Source organism: Galeopterus variegatus, unplaced genomic scaffold, assembly GCF_000696425.1.
Source record: "Galeopterus variegatus unplaced genomic scaffold, G_variegatus-3.0.2 Scaffold5224, whole genome shotgun sequence".
NCBI classification, from domain to species: Eukaryota; Metazoa; Chordata; class Mammalia; order Dermoptera; family Cynocephalidae; genus Galeopterus; species Galeopterus variegatus.
The window spans coordinates 17,719-26,178 of record NW_007731335.1 but is presented as its reverse complement, the minus strand read 5'-3'; the positions used below and the strand labels follow the sequence as shown (position 1 = coordinate 26,178).

Sequence of the window (8,460 nt, the reverse complement as noted above, 5' to 3'; positions counted from 1 at the left end):
AAAAGATATGTACGCAACATAGGAAAATAGGAGAGCTGCCAACAAAACGGCCTTCGTAATTCCACTTCCCCAATACGGTATCCAGAAGCTCTGTAAAATCACTGTACTGGCTCAAATATTGAAGGTTCTGAGACTGACACAATTTTTAAAAAATAAAAATAAAAAAAGAACTGCATGGTAATTCATTCAGATTCATGCTACTTAATTTCCTGGCACAAATCTAAAGAAATACCAACTACAAAAATTTCAATCGGAAAATTAGAAAAAATAGCTTAGGCATTGCGTAGAGAAGACCCAGTTCAGTGATAGTCAATGTCAGGAGGGCCTGTGAGTCCAGATGAGATGCCCTAAGGACATGTCAGTTCACTTTCTTCCCCAGCTCACTTGGCCCACTTTGCCTCTAAACACATTTATGGCACAGTAATAAGCAATAGGCATAAAGGATAAGAAAGGATTGTGATTTAATACCCAGGAGTTCTACTCAGACCCACTCAGATGGGGTCTGAACAACTAAGACAATCCTCCAGCTCAGCAACTTGGCTCCTTTGGTAACTCTGGTTTGTACACACCTGTGCATGGCTTACCAAGCAAGCCTAATCATTCATTTTACTTTGCTGGGGCAACATTCATACCACCACATCAGAATGAAAGCTTGTGTCTGATGGGTTACATTTCCCTTTTTCTCATCAGATTACCTCTTCAGATTAAAGCCTTTGGGTATGTGCTGGAGGCAATTAGAATTCCCAAATCATTAGTCTTGAATAAGTCTGTTTCGCATATTTAGAAAATTGCTGAATTTCTTATGATATGTTGCTGGTATTCAAAGCATGAGTAATTGGGATAAGAATGCTGGCTATCTTTAGAGGAAGACTTTGGATAAACTGAGAAAAATTAAAAAATACTGTTCCTGTAAAATGCCCATTGAAATAGTTTTGATAGATATTCACTTTTTAAATTATTTTTTAATTGACAGATAAAATTATATAGTTATTGTGTACATGACATTATATTTTGAAATATATATGCATTATGGAATAAATAAATCAAGCTAGTTAACACATGTATTACCTCACTTTTCTTTTTGTGATGTATGACACTAACCTAATTTTTTTTCATAAACACTGCATTCCAGGGGAGAAAATGATTATAAATATTTAGTGCTAAGATAAGCCTGAAGAAAAGGTTAGAAGTATGAGTCAGAAAACTAGCTGTAAAGAACCCAATTATTTAACATAAAACACTCTATTAAAGATAAGAGGTNGAAAACTAGCTGTAAAGAACCCAATTATTTAACATAAAACACTCTATTAAAGATAAGAGGTGAAATGTGAGGTCTGCTGGGTAGGAGAGTGACTAATGCTATCAAATGTGCCTTCAGACCATGCATAACTGTAATCAGTGGTGTACCTAGCAAAAGCTGTTTTTCTGCTTTGGGGGAGACACTTCTGCTTATAAACAACATCAAAAATTTAAAACTTCTTGAGTATCTAGGTTAGTTACTCAAAAAGCTTTAACTCGGTTTTAATTTTGGTTTGTGCTTGTTTCTTGTACTTTGTCTAAATTATCTTTTTAGGTTTGCCATGTTTAGAGTCCTCACTGAAATCACAGTGGTTTATCTCTTCAGGTTAAATGGCTTTCTCTATCTTTTCCTTTTAAAATCCTTTAAAAAAGTAAACCTTCTAAAGCAGGTTAAAAAAGCTCCAAAATATGAAAATGGGGAGCCTTTCTGGGTGTAATGCAACCTTTGCAAGGATTGCATACTAGAATCAGGAATCAGAATTTTAGCACTCACTAAACAATTCCAACCTGTTGTCCCAAAAGAAGTTCATGAAATCAGCTTCCTGGTGTTTACTGAAACCAAAACACTTCCCTGCAACACTGAATTAAGGCCCTACCTAAATGGGTCTATAATACCATTTCCTCCAACCAACAACCATTTTGGACTGAATGAGTTCGACTCTTAACCTCATGTGACTGAAAAACAGTAAATACAAGCTGAAGTTTAAGAGAATTGATTGCACCATGTAGATAAAAAGTCGAAAGAAGACCTGGATTCAGTTATGGATTCTCTCTCACTCTTAGAAATCCACACCTTCTGGTTTGGCTCCATTTTGAGACAGGCTCTCCCAGCAACTACATACCACACATCCTCTCAGATTTGGGTCCTGTGGGAAATCAAATATATGATTTCTACAGAAGTCCCTAAAAAAAATCTCATTGACTCTAGCTGAAACATGAGAGCATACCTGGCCATTCACTGTGGCCCCAATCACTTAACATCTTTATGCCCTCAACTAGTAATAAAACCCATTGCAAAGCACATGGACTAAGAATGGGAAATGAGTGGTTCCCCAGAATGAAAATGAGGTACTATTACTAAATTAGGGTAAATACATGAGAAACAGAAAGACAATAGATGTTCACTATTTGCAAGGTATACTTCCAGTATCATATGTAATATATTATTGTAAGTGTAGCTACTTATCTCTTCTACTTGTTAATTCTAATTTTTGCAGATGCTGAAGACATATAACACTCCTAGATGCTTACCCAGGAGAAAGAAAAGGATATGTTCATATAAAGACTTACACATAAATGTTCATAACAGTCAATTTGTAATAGTCAAAAACTGTATGCAATTTCCATTAATAGGTGAATGCATAAATAAAGAGTGGTATAACTATACAATGCAATACTACTTGGCAACAAAAAGGAATGAATTTTCGACACATGCAACCATATGGATGAATCTCAAAATAATTACTCTGAGTGAAAGAAGTTTACAAAAAAAGAGTACATATACTGACTTATCCTATTTGTATAAAATTTTAGAAAATACAAACCAATCTATAAGGACAGAAAGTAAATCAAATTTGTGATTGCCTGGGGAACAGTGGGATTGTGGGGGTTGAGGTAAGGAAGGGCAATAGGGAAAGATTATAGAACTGCACAAGGAAACTTTTGGGGTTAACTGATATGTTAACTATCTTCATCTAAGTTTGTGTTTTGTTTCTGTGAAGGGCAAGATAGCAAATATTTTAGGCTTTGCAGGCCATAGGATCTCTGTTGCAACTACACAGCTCTACCATTATAGCATCAAAACACCTACAGATAAGATGTAAATGAAAAGATGTGGCTGTGCTCCAATAAAACTTCACAAAAATAGGCAGTGTGGCCCAAATGGGTCTACAGGCCAGAATTTGCCAATCGCTGATCTTGATCATGGTGATGGTTTTACAGGTATATGCATATGTCTAGACTTATCAAATCGTACACCTTAATTATGTGTCATTCATCATACATACCTCAATAAAACTATTAGAAGTTTTTTAAAACTAAACTCTTAGATTCCCCATCATGGATTGAATAAAGTCTGATTTTCTCACCATGGCATACGAGTTCCTCCGTGTACTGGCCTCTCGTTTCCTCCCCTATTATACCCATTTGCCATTCCCTGGTAGAATTTTACCCTTTAGCAGTGCCAAGCACACACTTTGTGCCATTTTGACTCTACGCCCTTATTGGGTTTCTTTCTGTTCTCTCTCTGCTTGAAATGACTTAGTCCTACCAACTACATAACTCATACTTTCACATATACTTTTAGATTAAACTTGGGCATCTGCATTTCTAGGATGCCCTCCATATCTTTCTCCCCCTACTTCCTTTGCCTTATGCTCTGTTAGACACCTCATCTCTATGACCCCGTAATAGTCTGTGTGTTCGTACATGCATGTATATATGTAGACATGCATATAAATTTACTCTTGCACTATTATAGTGTTTGATAATTTAAACTATATGTATATAGCTAAAATTTTATTTTATATATTTATAATTATTATCCAGTTTCTGCATCTGCTACTTGACTGAGATCTCCCTGTATCTATTACACCTATCATGGTGACTGGCACATAAAAAAAAAAAAAAAAAACTCAAAATCAGCACGGTTGCTATTATAATCACTTTACAGGTAAGAAAACTGATAGATAGAGAAATTATGAACTTAGCCCATAGGCACATCATTGTAAATAGCTACGCTAGTACTGGAAAAGAGTTCTGTATCTCACCTCAAATGCTTTCCACTAGTCTACATAATTTAGTTAATGGAAACTTACTTGTATTTCATCTTGGTGTCTTTTACTGACTCTCTCACTGCTCTTCCTTTATTTCCTAGATACACCAAAATGAAGACTGCCACCAACATCTATATTTTCAACCTTGCTCTGGCAGATGCCTTAGCAACCAGTACCCTGCCCTTCCAGAGTGTCAACTACCTAATGGGAACATGGCCGTTTGGAACCATCCTTTGCAAGATCGTGATCTCCATAGATTACTACAACATGTTCACCAGCATATTCACCCTCTGCACCATGAGTGTTGATCGCTACATTGCAGTCTGCCATCCCGTCAAGGCCCTGGATTTCCGTACTCCCCGAAATGCCAAAATTATCAATGTCTGCAACTGGATCCTCTCTTCAGCCATTGGTTTGCCTGTAATGCTCATGGCAACAACAAAATACAGGAACGGTGAGTAATCTTACAGGCCTGAGGGATGGAGGGCTTATAGTTCAATATGTGGGTGATGTCATGAGCCAAGCAGAATTTATGGACGGGTCCAATGTCTTAGTCAAATTGCAATTTTAGTTATTCTTCCTAGAAAAATGCCTTTGAATATTTTGAAATACGAATTTTTTCCTGTAATTTTAAGCCCACTAAACATTTTCAAGAGACTATATCTATTTGCTCCTGATCTCTCTGTACTTCCTTCATCAAAATGGTGTGTAAATAAGGACATAGCTCTCCCAAGAGTAATTAGAGCCTAAACCCAAACAGTATTACTTTAAGGTTTGTTTTAAATTTCACGTGGCAGCCTTCATGACACATTTATCTTTCTAGACCTAATATCAGAATAATGAACTACCCATCAAAAACTGATATGAAAATATCCATTATTTGGAACCTCCTTTGAACAATGATTATATTTTTTATATCAGCATAGACCCCTAGAGGGTCCAGCTCAAGGTGAGAAGTCCATAATTGTTCATTGAACAAAAGCTTAATTTGATCAAAATGTACTGCAAAACAGGAAAGTTAGAAAAAATTAAATAAAAAGTAACTTTCTCTGAAAACCAGTAGGGAGGTGCATTTCTTCACAATTTATTTAAATTTTGCCTTATTGGCTTGTGTAGTAATAGTCTTAAGTTAGCTCTGGTCCAGGCTCTAAGTTAGCAAGCAAATAGGCAATAATTATACCTGATGATATAATTAAATGTTGCTGCTAATTTTTCCCAAAATTCTTTTCTTCTAGGTTCCATAGATTGTACATTAACATTCTCTCACCCAGCATGGTATTGGGAAAACCTGCTGAAGATCTGTGTTTTCATCTTTGCCTTTGTCATGCCTGTCCTCATCATCACAGTATGCTATGGACTGATGATCTTACGCCTCAAGAGTGTCCGTATGCTCTCCGGCTCCAAAGAAAAGGACAGGAACTTGCGAAGAATCACCAGGATGGTGCTGGTGGTTGTGGCTGTGTTCATTGTCTGCTGGACCCCCATTCACATTTATGTCATCATTAAAGCCTTGATCACAATCCCAGAAACTACCTTCCAGACTGTGTCCTGGCACTTCTGCATTGCTCTAGGTTACACAAACAGCTGCCTGAATCCAGTCCTTTATGCCTTTCTGGATGAGAACTTCAAACGATGCTTCAGAGAGTTCTGCATTCCGACTTCCTCCACCATTGAGCAGCAGAACTCCACTCGAATTCGTCAGAACACGAGAGACCACCCCTCCACGGCCAACACAGTGGATAGGACTAACCATCAGGTACGCAGTTTCTCGAATTAGGTGTGCCGACTTGGCCTGACATGAAAATCATAGAGTTTTATACCGATCTAGGATTTTAACCCATTAGAAGGGTATCAGTAAGTAGGGGATTGAGGTTCATTAGAATGGAAGGACTAGGGGAGCAAATTGCGGTCACAGAAGAGCTTTGTTATATAAATGGAGCTGTCTACACATGACTACACGACCATTTAGGTAAAAAGATATGCCAGCCAGAAACCTGTAAAGATGTTAAAAATCACTGTCTTCACGGCCTTTTCTTCTATACAAAATTAATGACTTCAGCATATTATGGAAAGATCTTGATCTAGGAAGTGTTAGGTACTTTATGAATATCACACCAATATCTCTATCAGTTCTCAAAAGCCAGTCCTGCTCTGACTCTGTGGTTAAAGAGAAAGTGTCAGCACCTGGCCCACTGTGGTCATGGGTATAAGTTATTCCCAGCAAATCGATGTCACAGCCAAGGAGAAAAGATTTTTTTAAATGGCATTTTCTTACCTTTGTTAAGCCACTGGTTTATAAACTTTGATAACCAAACTCTAAAGCAAATAGCAAACAGTTTAACTAATTATTAGAATTAAATAATCTTATAATGGTCATTATACCAATTGGGGATAATATCATGAACAGTGATTGTCTTTTAGATCTGTTCCTATGCCCAGAAGAATACAGATGGGGGGCCAGCCCGGTGGCGCACTGGATAAGTGCGCCGCTTGGGAAGCGCGGCGGCGCTCCCGCCCGAGGGTTCGGATCCCACATACAGACCGGTTCCCGCTCACTGGCTGAGCGAGGCGCGGGAGCAACACCGAGGGTTGCAATCCCGTTGCCGGTCCCCGGTCCGGTACGGGCGCAACGCTGAGGGGTGCGGTCCGTTGCCGGACACGGAAAAAGACAAAAGACAAAAAAAAAAAAAAGAATACAGATGGGGGGCCAGCCCGGTGGCGCACTGGATAAGTGCGCCGCTTGGGAAGCGCGGCGGCGCTCCCGCCCGAGGGTTCGGATCCCACATACAGACCGGTTCCCGCTCACTGGCTGAGCGAGGCGCGGGAGCAACACCGAGGGTTGCAATCCCGTTGCCGGTCCCCGGTCCGGTACGGGCGCAACGCTGAGGGGTGCGGTCCGTTGCCGGACACGGAAAAAGACAAAAGACAAAAAAAAAAAAAAGAATACAGATGGGGACCTATGCAAAAGATTCAAGATTTACACACAATATTAAAATCACATGAGAAATCAATAAGGGGGGAAGAGCAAACTCTGTCTCCAAGTGAATATGACCTTGTTAAGCCACTGCTTTGCGAAATTTGACATCTGACCTATAAAAGCAGTCAAACATAAGACTTAATTATTAATATTAATTGAAGCAAGTGAATTTTCAAATAATAGTACCAACATCAAAAAATCATAGCCTGTATTGTTTTACAACACAGAACTCAAATTCAAACTTGCTGTGAAGTAAACGCTTGGGTCAGCACTTGGATAAACTTCCTAGAGTCGGGGCGGCAGGACTGTGGGGACAGGTGTCTCCATAAAGATGAACAGGAGGAGCCAGAGGGAAGCTTTGGCCAACCACAGAATGCAGCTGCTTCCTCTTGCTGTCCCTTCACCATGCTCCATCTCTCTCCGTCCCCTCCTGACCCCATGACTGCCACCCAGCCCAGCCCAGGCTCACCCTTTCTAATTGACCACAGGACTAATGTAGTATGGCCCAGATGGGTCTCTCATAGGGGACATGCGTAGCCCTGGCATTAAATAATGCTGAAATGAACACAGGAACTCACACCCCCGAGAGAGCATGAGGTAATGACGGCAGACCCACTTCCAGCCAAAGGGAAATTATAAACTTATTATGTCTCACTTCTAATTCCATTTCAGAAATGAAAGCCAGGAAGAAATGGTTTTCTACTCTGCTTCTTTTCTCTAATTTATTTTCCGCATCAAGACCTCTAAACCTCCTCCTTTTACTAAGCAGCTCTCCTTTTCAGTGGCTGTCAAAATCTTGGGCCTAACTTAAAGAGGGAAAGGAATGAAATAGATTCTCATCAACCTGAGGAGAACATATTAAAGAATGCAACTAAGCCAACGTTAACATTGCACTGGGGTGAAATATTTCCACTGGAGCAAAACGATGTCCATTATAAAGTATTGACTCTTTCTCCTTCTGTGCTTACCTGCCCCTTTCCTCTCCTTCCAAGCTCTTTAGGGCATAGCTGTTTGACAGCATACCCTGGACCACTGCTGGGGTCTCTTATCACGGCTGACCCTCTCAGCCAGCCTTCACTCACCCCGCTTACATGGAAACACGAGTCTGTCTGCTGGGAGCGTTTCCAAATCCAGCATTTTCACATTAGTATGGTTCTTGCACAGCAGATAGAGGAGAAGAGAAGCTAATTGGAGGAGTTCTGTTCTAAGTAACTAAAAGGTTTGTTACTGATATAAAAATACATCAGTTAGGACTTATCTTCATTGCTGCCTCTATAAAGCAGCATCAGTGTCAGATAACAGCAGAAACACATTAGCCCTGGAATTGGCTGCTTTCCCAAAGTGCCCAGCAAGGAGAACTGGACAGCAAAGAGAAGTTGCCAGGAAAAGAGGAAAAGACACCACTGTCCC

The 8,460-nt window shown here is 39.8% G+C and overlaps 1 pseudogene; it reads left to right on the top strand.

Annotated features, from left to right (window-relative positions):
• LOC103604553 overlaps positions 1-5,784 on the top strand; it is a 50,020-nt pseudogene extending 44,236 nt beyond the window's left edge.
• Positions 5,785-8,460: the final 2,676 nt, after the last annotated feature.